Genomic DNA, 12,858 nt, shown 5'->3' on the forward strand with positions numbered 1-12,858 from the left:
TGGCACTCAAAAAGGACATTTTCTTTAACAAGATCATTCTAGATAAAAGAGTACTCATTTGCACCAAAATGAACCACATCTACCTTTCAGGCGCATTTGTTGATATTCCAATATCAATAACTGCAAACTAATCCGAACAAAAAAAACTATGAAACGAAAAATCCGCCCAGATGTTATTCCCCTCAAAATTCCTATAATATAAGCTCAGACAAAGAGATCCCCTATCTCACGCAATGCATATTAGAGTGACTATGAAATACATGAACAATCACACCCGTTTGAATACACGTTGGAGCAGGAGCGGACGTTACATTTAAATATATGTACATCTACATAAGTAAAAATATCCATGTGATTCTCTTGCCTAAATAACAGGCACATTAGTTTTTATGTTGCTTTATTAGCTACTAGACCCCCAAAATACCCGATAATAGTTTTCCCAGTGGTTACTTTGTAAAATAAAATAAGTGCCAGGCCCTCATCACGAGCCAACTGCAACTTGAACTACCCACTGCCCTTGCCATTGCTGCCACTGACAGTAGGAGCACATCTGCAAAGCAGTGTGACAATTCAGACTATTCAAGGCCCGCAAAGCTATAACAATAGCTTGGGCGACAGGTGATTATTGAAGTATACTGAATTAATTAATATACAACTGTTTAATTAATTAGTTAATTAATTAATATACAATTAGAGAGATAGCGCCACCACGTGGCAGACTTTCATAAGCGCTGGTGTTGAAAATCAAGTGCCAGGTGCCGAGCACCGGACACCACCAGTTCAAATTAAGCACTGAGTTTTCATGTACTTAATGCTCAGTGCATCAGCTGTTGTACCAAATGTATGACATTCACAATGCATGGCTTTACAATGCGGTCGGTACAACAACCGCGTTGTTACCAAGCACGATTACACCTCAAGTCGTATCAAAGACCTGCTGTAGAGAGCGCTGGACTTAGGAACAGTATTAATTACCATTGTAAATGTAAATGTAAATGTAAATGTGGGATACTTGTATAGCGCACAGTTACTCTACCCAAGTGTCCCGGCGCTGTAGACCGCTGGGGAACCCGTCCTGGTTTTCCCTGTGAGATGGTCCCTTTTCTGGGTATCTCCAGGGTGAAACCAGGCATCCCTGGCGTCTGTGGGGGGCCGTTGTAGAGATGAGGCAAGCTAATGCCCAGAGTTGCCGAGTGTGCTCCCTGGTCGGAGTAGGCACCGATGCGAGAATTATCAGTCCGCTGATCCTGGTCCAAGACCCTGCCGCGTCGGGAATCGAACCCTGGTCCCGGGCCGTTCTCTGCACTCGGGTCTGCCGCCTCTAACCAGTGAGCCACACCTCCCTACATTCCTAATCCAGTTTGTGAAACAGCAGGGAAGGTGTTTTATTTAAAATCCAACACATTCCCTGGTGTTGCACACCCCTACAGGAAGTCGTTGATACGACTTGCGATGTAATGGCAAGGGTGGTAACGCGGTCATTGTAACGACCTCGTTGGAAAGCCATGTGTTGTAGAAACAGCGTTGTAAATGCTATTTCCCGTTGTACCACATCATATTGCATGGAAGGCATGCCCTGCCAGTTACTGAGACAGGTCAGGCCTCAACAGTCAGTAGGCTGCAGCATGCTTGCCTGTTAGACACATAATTCAAGGCCCAACAGGCCTTTTACTCCACCAGCATTCCCCGGTGGGCTGGAACCCTTGAAGGCTGGTTTTAAAAGGCCATGGCCGCTCTTGGTGTCTCTGTCACTGTCTTCAGCTCCCTGACGTTAACTGCAGATGGTGCAGGAAAGCTTCAAGAGAGAAAGGTGGGGGATGAGAAAGCAGACAGAGAGAGAAAGAAACACGAAAAGGAAGAAAGAATGGAAGGATGGAAGGATGGAAAGAGAGAGAAAGAGTGTGAGGAGATGAAGGCTGCAGGGCCGGTTTGAACATTTTTGCTGGGCTTCTTTTGATTCCCCAGTACGACCCTGTCTGTAGCACATAATGTCTATCACTTACTGGTACATATATTGCCTATCTGCTACTGCTAATTGTCCATATTCTGGCTGACAATCATTTAATAGGCCATAGGTGAAATCCAGGTGAAAATGAGGAATTATAAGGGGAATTGGAGCCATAATTATAAATTCTGCAGTTAAGTCCTCATTTCTAGGGGGACCCTCAGGGTCCCTCTTGTAATGGTTACATTTTGTCCCACCACTAGTGTTTCTAATATTCCTGCACCCAGAATTACAAACAATTCCAGTATTGATAACTCAGAGGTTGAGGAAAATACAGCAAGTTTTCGGCCCTACTCGTAATGATGCCCTTTGAGTTCCTTACTTTCTCTCTCACTTTCCTCTTATTCGTCTTCCTTCCACACACTCATCAACTTTTAAACTGTCTGCTTCATCCTCGTGTTTCAACTTTTTTTTAAACACATATGCTCACTCCCTCTCACTATCTCAGGCATTCTCTAATTTATTCTCTCTTATACTTACTCTCCTATATATTCCCACTGTCACACACTCAAGGTCTCCCTTTGTCATAATCTGATAAGCATCTCTATGACTTACACACTTTCACAGTAACACACTAAAGTACTATGGACTTTGTTTAAGCAAGGTAAATGGGCCCCTATTTTCCCAGGTGGCTAGGAAAATCCACAGTTGGGTACAGAGGGCACCTCACGAGCCTGGGCCTTAGCGACACTACACCTGCTATTATATTGATATCTGGCTCGTTTCTAGGTCTAGGTTGTTTAAAGGCCTCTTGAACCCAGCACAAATAATTACAGTGGGCTTTGGGGCAGCACTTTGTTTATCATTGTTCATCTTTCATGTCAATCTCGTTTGCTGACTTTTTATTCAATGGCTTTCCTTCCTCATTTTGTGTTTGTCCCTCCCCTAGAGTATAACTTATTTACCTTCCTTTTGAAGAGCATTGGACCCCATGGTGTCACTGCTTCAACTGTATTGGACCTAGCCCTCACCCTAAAACTTTTTGCTTACACCCTCCTGCTTTCTAAATATGTTTTTGCTAGCATTAGGACTATTTGCACATTTCCACTGCAAACCAGTGTTAAAGTGCTTGTACTTTCTAACTTCGATATGGAAGAACTGGCCTAAACCTGATTGACACACTTATTTTACTAGTAAGCCCCTAGTAAATTGGCACCACATGTACCCAGGGCCTGTAAATAAAATGCACCCAGATGCCCTGCAGGACTAATTATGCCACCCGCTAAAGTAGTCCTTTACAACACGTCTCAGGCCTGCCTTTACAGCCTGTAGTGTAGTATAAACCGCCATTTTAGCCTGACAACGTAAGCATTTTGCTAGGCCTAAACATTCCTTTTAAATACATACAAGTCATCCCTAAGGTAGGCCTTGAAGGCCCATAGGACCAAGTGTATTGTATTTAAAATGTAGGAAATAAGGTTTACGTTTTACATGTCCTGGTAGTGAAACACTCCTAAATTCGTATTTCACTACTGTAAGGCCAATCTATCCCACTGGATGAAATTGGGTTACCTTTTTACATATAACAACTACTAACTTTGGATCATGAGCAAATAGAAGTATCATGTTTGGACTCAAATTGAATGTAAAATTCTCTTTAACAGTGAAGTAGACCTTTAAATCACAGTTCTGAAAATATTTTTAGAAAGTTGGAATTTTCTTGCCCTAACAATTTGGTTACAGTTGCCAGTGTCCTGGGTTAGATGACTATGACCGGCTCTGCTGCTGGGGTTTGTGTAGTCCTGCCAGACAGTTAGAAATGGGTTTGGCAAAACCTTTTATTTCAGAAAGCAGCGTTACATCACCCGCTAATTATCTTTCCTTGACGCGTTTCGGTGCTACAAGCACCTTAATCTTAGGGCGGCATATGGGGAAAACATGAAATGGACTGCCACCACTTTCACCAGCACGGCATCTGCTTTCCAGTAAGCAGCATGCCGGGAATGGAAGTCCCAATTACTCTGTTTCGGTACGGTCATGTCATCTCCCCATATTGTTTTCTGCCAATTTTAGAAGTTCAACAGCCCTCCGGTGGGCTACAGGCCATGTCTCTGCTTTCCAATATATATATATATATGCTTCTTTTTTGTATAATTTATGAGTCACTCTATGCCTGATAGGGTATTGTTTACTCCAAAAGATAGCCCCATGCCAGTCCTGCTCCAAAGAAGGGACGAGGATACAGTGCCTGTTTCTGATTCTTCAGGCATTGCCCTGGGAATCAAATTGTTGAGCTGGAATAAGCTGGCTGGCCTGGCTGTTAAAATCCGTAATGTGTACTGGCTAGACTTTGTTTCTTCTTATGGTATTGTGATCCTGCAGGACACTTGGGCCACAAGGGAACCTTTTTGTGATGGCTTTATTTGTTATTCAGTTGCTGCTGCCTCATCTGGGATGTATGGTTGAAAGTCTCCTTTGATTGTATTATTGTCCCAATACTCATGCATAGTGTGCTATTTCAAATTTTTTTGGTTAAGTGATCAAAGTCTTTTAAATTTGTGCTAGTTAACTTTTATAATGATAATTTCTCTGTTTGTCATAATTCCAGTTTTATCGCTCTTTTTGGTTTCATTAGTGAGCCTGAATCTAGTCACTCCTCCCAAGATGGTGGTGTTCATATTATTTTGGCCGGGGACTTCAACGCTAAACTGGGTTCAGAGGTGGATGGGGAAGTTTGACCTTGATTCCCCTCTCCTGGATATAAATTCCTGGTCATTGCAACCCTGCCGTGTCAACAGAAGCCAGAAGTTTTTACCTTATCTGGCCAAGTTTTATCTGTGCGATGTATTTGACTGGGCTGTTATCTGCCCCCACCTTTGTTGGCGGGATTGGATCTTCTGTTATTGAAAATTTTTTGTTAGCTGGAGTATGACTGAGTGGGTGATGGCAATGTGTTTTCCAGCTTGACAGTAATCATAATTCTCTTGTTGTCACATGGTTCTACAGTATTGGGGTATCTTTCATAGATTCACATGCTTGAATCATTCCCCGTCATGGATGTGGGAGTCCCACGGTACCTAAAAAGCAGTAAGTAATTACTCTAACATTAAAGTTAATAGAGAAACACCATTTGCTTTCGTATCTCGTCCTACTCATTGGATGTGGTCCAAACTCCAGCCAATCAGGCAACATCCCCTCTAGAACCCTTCTCCACAGAGGCTCCAGGCTTTCAGATGTTCTACCACACGTGGTGTGAAGGGAGTCTTCCTGAACACTGCTCAGTACTTTCTCTTGACCTTCTGGATTTCTTCAGATCTTCAATTCAACATGTCTTCTTATAAAAGATCCCTCTTCAGGCATTGTGATTCTTGTGGGAAACTGAGACTTCATTCAGAGGATCCCCACAAGTAGTGTACCTACAGCCTTCACCCTGAACACCATTTCGAAGAGACTGTAAAATTGACCAGCCTTCATATGCCAAAAAAAGAACCACCCTCTCTTAAGGGTCAGTCTGTGCCCTCTACGCCTTCTAAATCTTCTTCAAAAATGAAGCAGGTGTGAAGGTCTCTTACAAAGACAACTTTACCCCACCGAAAAGATGCTTCATTGACAAAGCTGTCAAGGACACCTTTGTCGATGAGAACTTCTGTTGCCACGACTACGACGATGATGCCTACTTTCTCTTCACTTCAGACTAAGATGATCATGTCGTCAGCATCTTCTCCATCAGCGTTAGTCTCTGTGAGGGTGAGACTGTCATTGACCACAACTTCGTCTTCTTTGTTGATGAAAAAGAAAGGACTCCTGTCAGGACCTTCGTCGACGGAAACTTTGTCGCAGCTGTTGGCAGCACTGTAAAACAAGTCTCTCTTATCGGCACTGTCCTTGTCGATGGTAGTCCTGTCGACAATAGCCTCTTCAATGGTGGCCTCGTCGTCGGTAGCCTTGTCGTCGGTAGCCTCGTCGATAGAGCCAAAGGGTTAGGATCCAGATCTTCGCCGATGAACCTCGTCGACTTCTGGACCATTGACGGAAGGAATGTCGACGAAAACTTCATCTATGACATCCTTGTCGGTGGTTTGCTTGACATCATCGCCAGTGCTAGTTCCGTCGATGAATCTAACTGCATCCAAAGATAATACAGAACTTCTACCTAAGAAAAGACCTTCTCAGGAAGTAATATTGCCTATCCACACTTTCCTAATGAAGGTGTTTCCCTGTCCTCCAGAGGAAACTTCTTATTATGGAGCAGGTAAGGAAGAATCAGAAGATGATGGGATGTTTGGGGTGACTCGCAGTTCGTCTGACCTTCTCAATAAATGCGAGGATGATGAAGATGAGGACTATGTGTATTACCCTAAGGTCACTAACCAGGTGAGGCAAAGAGAACAAACAATCCAAATACCTGTTTCTTTGGTCTCCAACTTACTGCATAGGGTAGAGGATTACTACAGCAGAGGCCCTCCTTCAGAGCAGGCATCTTCAGTTCTTCATACACCTTTTATGCACCCTTCCTTGCTAATTAGATCTTCAAATCTGACTTCTCCATTACCTACAGCAATGACATGAGGACATAGGGGGTTTCCATACCCTTATGGAGAGAGTGGCAAAGAGGTTTCAACTTCCCATGACAACTAAACAAACTGATTGTTTCTTGTATGATTTCAAGGAACAGACAAAGAGACAAGTTCACTCTATTCCCATAGTAGACTTCATATGGCCAGAAGGCTTAAGAGTAATGAAGACACCAGCCTCAATTCGGGCAGTCTTGCCTAAGTTGGAGAAGAAATATAAGGCTCCTGATAATTCGCCTCCCTGCCTATCGGGCAACCTAAGTAGGATTCTGTGATCTCACAAGCAGCTCAACGTTGTGCCAGAAATCCTGCTTCTCTACTGTCAGCCCCTCCGGATAGAGATGGAAGACGCCTCAACTCCATAAGTAAAATCTTTTTTCACCATAGGGCAACCACTGTTAGAGTAGCCAATTCTCTTGCCATTGTAGGCAGATATGACAGCCAAACATGGTCAGACATTTTGCCTTTTAGAGAAATGGTAACAGAGAAACCCAAAGCTGAGGCACTCAAAATTCTGCAGGAGGGAGAAATTATCTCAGCTTAGATCATTGACTGCGCAGTGGATGTTTCTTACACTGGATTCCGCCAACTGGCTGGGGCTGCGGTCTTGAGGCGTCAGGGCTGGCTAAAGGCTACTTCATTCAGACGAGAAGTTCAGATGAAGGTAATTGACATTCCTTACGATGGTGAATCCCTATTTGGACAGCACATACACAAAGCAATTCAGACAATCAAGAAGGACGCAGATACTGCAAAGGCTTTTGGCACTCTACAATTCAAGAAGCAGCCCTTTCGTGGAGCAAGAGGACAAAGTTCGTCCTTCTTTTGGGGAGTGTACAACCAGTACAAGCTGTACTAGCCATATCAGGGTTAATCAAGGTAGCCATCATCGGAACAATCAGAACATCACCAGTCATTTAAACAGCCTCCTGCCACTATAACAAGCACTACAGGGGAAAGGCTGCCTTCAGAGGCAGGGATAACTCCAAGAAGCAGAGACAAACGTCCACTGCCAGCCACAGTTCCCATCAATTCTGTCAAAGGTGGTGGGAGAATTTCCTTTTTCCTTCCAGAGAGGTCTACAATAACAACAGAGAGATGGGTTTTAGATATAGCTTCTGTTAGAAATGAGATCTCTGGTTGGCTAAGGCGTGTGCCAAAGCCAGGCAGAGACCACCACTCTAGTCATGGCAAGGGATTTACACACCAAAGATATCCCTTGCTCACCCCCTTGGTAGCTTGGCACGAGCAGTCAGGCTTATCCCAAGGCAAGATGTAAAGCATTTGTGTGCACACACAGCAACAACATACCAGGCACACCACAAAAGGAACGCCACACAAGGTTATATCCAAAAATAGCCTTTGTATTCTCATAACACATTAGAATAGTAATCACATAATATACATTGTGCCACCTGACACTAGGTAATATCTACAAGGGATTATGTACACCTGATAAGTCCAACCACTGGCAGAACCATCAAAAAGTGAACTTAGTAAATGTAGGACACATCATCACATCATAAACGTAGGACACAGCCAGTAATCACTGGCAAACACTGTACTCAGCATCATCCTGTATCATGAACCATATTATGAACAATATCACATTTAGGCATGAAATACATTCTGTGCCAACCTCAATAGCATAAACATATTATGCAATCATCTCATAAGTCTAAACGAATCAGACAATAACCTCCAAAACATACCACACATTAGGGGCATAACTCACAGTAGAGAATAATCTCACTAGCATAAACCATAGTATGCAAATAACCTCATACATAAGCCACAGTTAGAGGCATAAAACAGGGTGCGTAAATCATAGTACATGAATCACATTTCCTAGCACCACATAAATCACATTAGGGCCTGGCGCCCTACAAACCCAACAGTCCCCCTGGCCAACTGGCCTTCTCAATGGGGCTCAAATGCCCTATGTCCAAAATGTCAGGGCGGCTGCCAAGGCATCGTAATCCAAAGTGCGCCATTGCCCTGGGGCAGAGGAATGCATCTCACTCCTATCTCCTAAAACTTGCCCCCTTTGAACTGTTGGACTAAACGTAGCAGCTGACACTAATTGCAGTGCAGCTGTGAAGACTAATGCCTGGCACCACTGTTCCCTCTCTTGTCCCACTCAGTGACTCTGAGGCAAATATGCACCAAACGTTGCAGCTGCCCGCCCTAGTGCGGTGTAGCCGGGAACAAACTAAGTGAATGTGCCCTGGCACCTCTGTGCCTCTTCAAATCCACTTACCCCATTCATTGCAGCTGCCCGCTGCAAGCAGGCAGCTGAGATAAACAGTGAAGGGGCCCTGGCACATCTGAGCCCTTGGGGCCCCACTGGGGTGCTTTCCACAAATGTGCCCCAACGTTGGAGCGGCCCCCTATCAGGCGGGGGCCACCCAGGAAAGTGGCACCGATACTGTGCCTCAATGGGCACAACCCTCCTAGAGCTCGCACTCATCTGCTCTTGGTGTGACTCTGGGCTCCTCTCTCGCTGCAGAGGCTTTGTCCGGTCTCTTCTCAGGCCTCTGGACCGGCACTCCGCAGTCCTCCCTCGCTGGGGAGGCTGAATCCTGCCCTCTTCAAACGCGGCAGGGGCAGGCACCGTCAATGGGCCTCGTACCCCCTCTGCCGTCGTCACCCAATGCGGCAACACGCAGGGCTCTCCCTTTACCACCAGAGCCCCATGCTGCCATTGGCTGCCACAGCTGCCCCGCCTCCCTTCACCCAGGCCCCCTCCTGGGACCTGGGACTTTGCTGTGGAGCCCTTGAGGCTCCGGCCTGTACTTCCTCTTCCCGGCTGTCACTCTGCCGAGAGTCAGGCACCTCGCCTGACTTCAGGGTTATGCTGTGGCAGCCGGCGGCGGCAATTACGGGGTAGGCTCCCGTCTTAACCAGACACATGCGGGGTGGGCCCCCGCCAACAGGCACCATAAAGCGGGGTGGGCACCCGCTGGTTTCCACCTCTATAAAGCGGGCTAGGCTAGAGCTCTTCATCACAATGCGGGGTGGGCACCCACTTCTCTCTCCTCCATCAAGAGGAATCCCCAGGTCAGGATTCCCTCAGGAAAGCCTGCAGCTCCGTGCTGTGGAGCCCTCGTGCTCCTTTTCCTTGGGGCAAATTGAAATAAAGCAGTCACAAGGCGCTAGAAGCAGCACAAGCTCCTCCAAGGTCCTGGAGGATCCCAAGCAAAGTAAAAGGTCCCAAAAGTCTTCAGAGATGCAGGGGCAATGCAGGGTCCAGGGAGGCAAGCCCTCATGGCAGACCCTCCTGGGCTCCAACAACAGCACGCCCTAGCAGGATTCAGGAACAAGAACTGAACAATTTCATAGGGTCACAGTCCCTATATTTATACCAACATTTCCTATGTGGGTAGTGCAGGGCATGGGGAACCAGATGCAACTGGTTCAGTGGGATTTGGAGCACTTTGTTTTGCAAGCTCCTCTTCCCCTTTGTCAGGTGGGGGCTAGGTGATCAGACACACCACAGGGGGCGGATCGAGCACTCACTAAGGCACCATCGTATTCAGATTTAGGAGATTACCCCTCCCACTACTCCCAGCCTAGATGTCCTCTTCAGATCACGCTGACTCACCCTGCCCCTCCTGAAGCCACACACACCTCCCATTCCATGTCACTCACAAGCCGGACATTCAAATCACATCAGGCAGGCAGACACATAGCACACAGAAATGCCAACTTCTAAAAGTGGCATTTCTCTCATAGTCACAATAAATCTGCACACACCATTGCACAGCATTTATTCTCACAATTTCATACATTCTAAATTTGAGCACGCTGCTCATCCCATACCATGAATTACCACTGACACACACTAATCAGGGAATCTCCAACGCATTCCTATGGGAGGGCAGGCCAATCTCACCAATGTAACACAGGGAGTCAACACAATTTGCACTGGACCACAGTGCTAAAGTGCCCAGAGTCCTAAAACCGCCAACCAACACCATGTCAGAACTTAAGGCAAAATGTTTAGGGGTGAACCTACCAAAAAAGGGCCAAGTCAAACACAACCCACTTACAGCCAAAACACAGGGTAGACCAATCACTACCTTGATGGGCTTCCCTGCTTCAGGCAATAGAACAAAGAAGTGGGCCCTCACTGCAGGGACACCCTCCGGTTCTACGCCACTCTAAACCCATGTGGTTCCCTCTGAAAAAAACTATCAGGCCCAAGTAGGCTACCCCACCGGTACTCCCAAGTTGTCCACGGACAGGACAAGGCCCTAGGCCATCCAGTTGTCAATGGTCCTTGCCAATACACAGAGTGGGAGGCAGTAACCCCTGGCACATAATAGTCATTCTCCACTCTCCTTCTCAATGTAGTTCCCAGCTACCACTGACCCTCCAACCTAGGGTCTGCACCCTCAGGCTGACCAGAGGTCACAGGCAAAGTGTCTCCTCACCCTACCTCTCTTTTGGGGTTCCGCACTCTCCCAGGAGAAGCACCCGCAAAACACAACTTTCTCACCAGTTCAGGACCTCTCTCCATCAACTGGTCTACCAATCTGGTATGAGTAACTCAAAAACAACTAAAAGGGTCGCATGGAAGGTGCTGCGCCAGTTCCATACATGCAAGTGTTGGTTCCTCGCTGTAGGTGAGGTGATGCGTCTGTTCCCTACTGCTGCGTAGGGGACAGTGATGCATTGGTTCCTTACTGGAAAGGCAGTGATGCCTCGAGTTCTTCTCCGCGTGGGGAGGTGATGCACCGGTTTCTTACTGTGGCACAATTGATGTGATATGCACCGGGGTCAGAGGGGAGGGGGCCCTCCCTCTGCACCCCCTTCCAGAGCACTGTACCCTCCTGGGATCCAAATTTACCGGCTGCACTGGGGTCAGAGGCGAGGACTCCCTCTCTCTGCACCACTTCCAGAGCCTGATACCCTCCCGACTGGAGTGGTACCCCTAGAAGGCAAACCGGTCAGGACACTGATTACAGTCGCCCTTCCATCCAGGACAGGAAGCACCTGAACCTGGCTCCCCAACCCAGGTATGGTACCCTTTGGTCAGTTGCCCGGCGAACCAGGACTTCATGGGGAGCACACATAACTAATGTGTTGTGTGACAGTCTCCCTGGTGCCGATCTCATGATCTCCTGTCCATCTGACAGTGCGTGAAGATCCCCCAGGACAGACGTGGCATCACCATGGTCAATCATTGGTGACTCACCCCTTCTGGCTGGCCCCTGACCCACTGGTTTTTCACTGGGGACTCTTTCCTCCTCTCACCCCTCTATCTGGACTTCTACACCCTCCACTTAGGAGTGGCGCCGCCAGACACCAGAGCCATTGGAGCTCTGCTTACAGAGGGTCCACGTTCTCTAGACACTGGGAGATCTCCCACAATTGGCCTATCAGTACAGACTAGGATCCCAACCTGTTGTTCCCCTCTGGAATCATCCAGGCCCTCTAATAGGGTTTTGGGCACATTGGGACACGCAGCCCCACACTCACTCCTTCTCCTCTGAGACAGGACATGAGTCCCTACACCCCTCCCACAACACTGGGACCTAGCTGGGCTACTCTGATCCTCTTCCACCACTCTGGGTTGGAAGACACCTCAGCCACTCCTTGTAAGATCACTCTCAGCTCACCTAACACAGGGAGATTCCCCACCAAGAACAGTCCAACAGGACAGACTAGGCTCCCTACCTGGTGTTTCCTCTAAGAACCATCCAGTACTGGAGACTGAGGTTGAGGCTCGGAATACCGCCCAGTCTCACACCTTCCCCTGTCGAACAGGATGTGAGGCCTTTCAAACTTCTCTCTATAAGGGTACCTAGTTGGGTTCCTCTGAACCATCTCCGCCATGTGGGTTGTGAGACATCTGCACCAATCCTCTAGGGTCACTCCTCCCTGCAAGTTCCCTGGAATCAAAGAACTCACACCCAATCATCCAGTGCAACACACCACGTACGGCCCCCGAGACTGGTGAAACAGCATCTTAATGCCCGTGAATCTCAACCTGTTCCCCCTTTAACTGGGAACCAGCCAGGTACCATCCTCTGGGAACTGGGAATGGGACTTCCTGCACTGGACTACATGTTGCTGCCACCACTGGATCCCACCCTTACTGGTGAATGCAGAGCACCAACACTGCACTTAGGGGATACTCTACCCTCCCAAGCTAGTTACTCCATGCCAACTAAGTTACCACTGTAGACCAAACCTAGAAATAGCAGACAGCACAGGGGCAGTCACTCCTTCAGCTTCAGGCCAACCCAAGAAATAGCACTATTGCATAAGGGCAGTCCCTCCTTCCGCTTCAGGCCAACCCAAGAAATAGCCGACTACACAACGGCAGTCACT

General features: G+C 47.3%; 2 protein-coding genes across 2 annotated transcripts in view; both read left to right on the forward strand.

Moving 5' to 3' along the window:
* LOC147733112 (uromodulin-like) overlaps positions 1–12,858 on the forward strand; it is a 584,922-nt gene that overhangs the window by 487,165 nt on the left and 84,899 nt on the right. The window lies entirely within an intron of this gene.
* The window catches only part of LOC147733114 (uromodulin-like), a 198,384-nt gene that overhangs the window by 124,640 nt on the left and 60,886 nt on the right, over positions 1–12,858 (forward strand). The window lies entirely within an intron of this gene.

The sequence above is a fragment of the Lissotriton vulgaris genome, chromosome 2_1, assembly GCF_964263255.1.
Source record: "Lissotriton vulgaris chromosome 2_1, aLisVul1.2, whole genome shotgun sequence".
NCBI classification, from domain to species: domain Eukaryota; kingdom Metazoa; phylum Chordata; class Amphibia; order Caudata; family Salamandridae; genus Lissotriton; species Lissotriton vulgaris.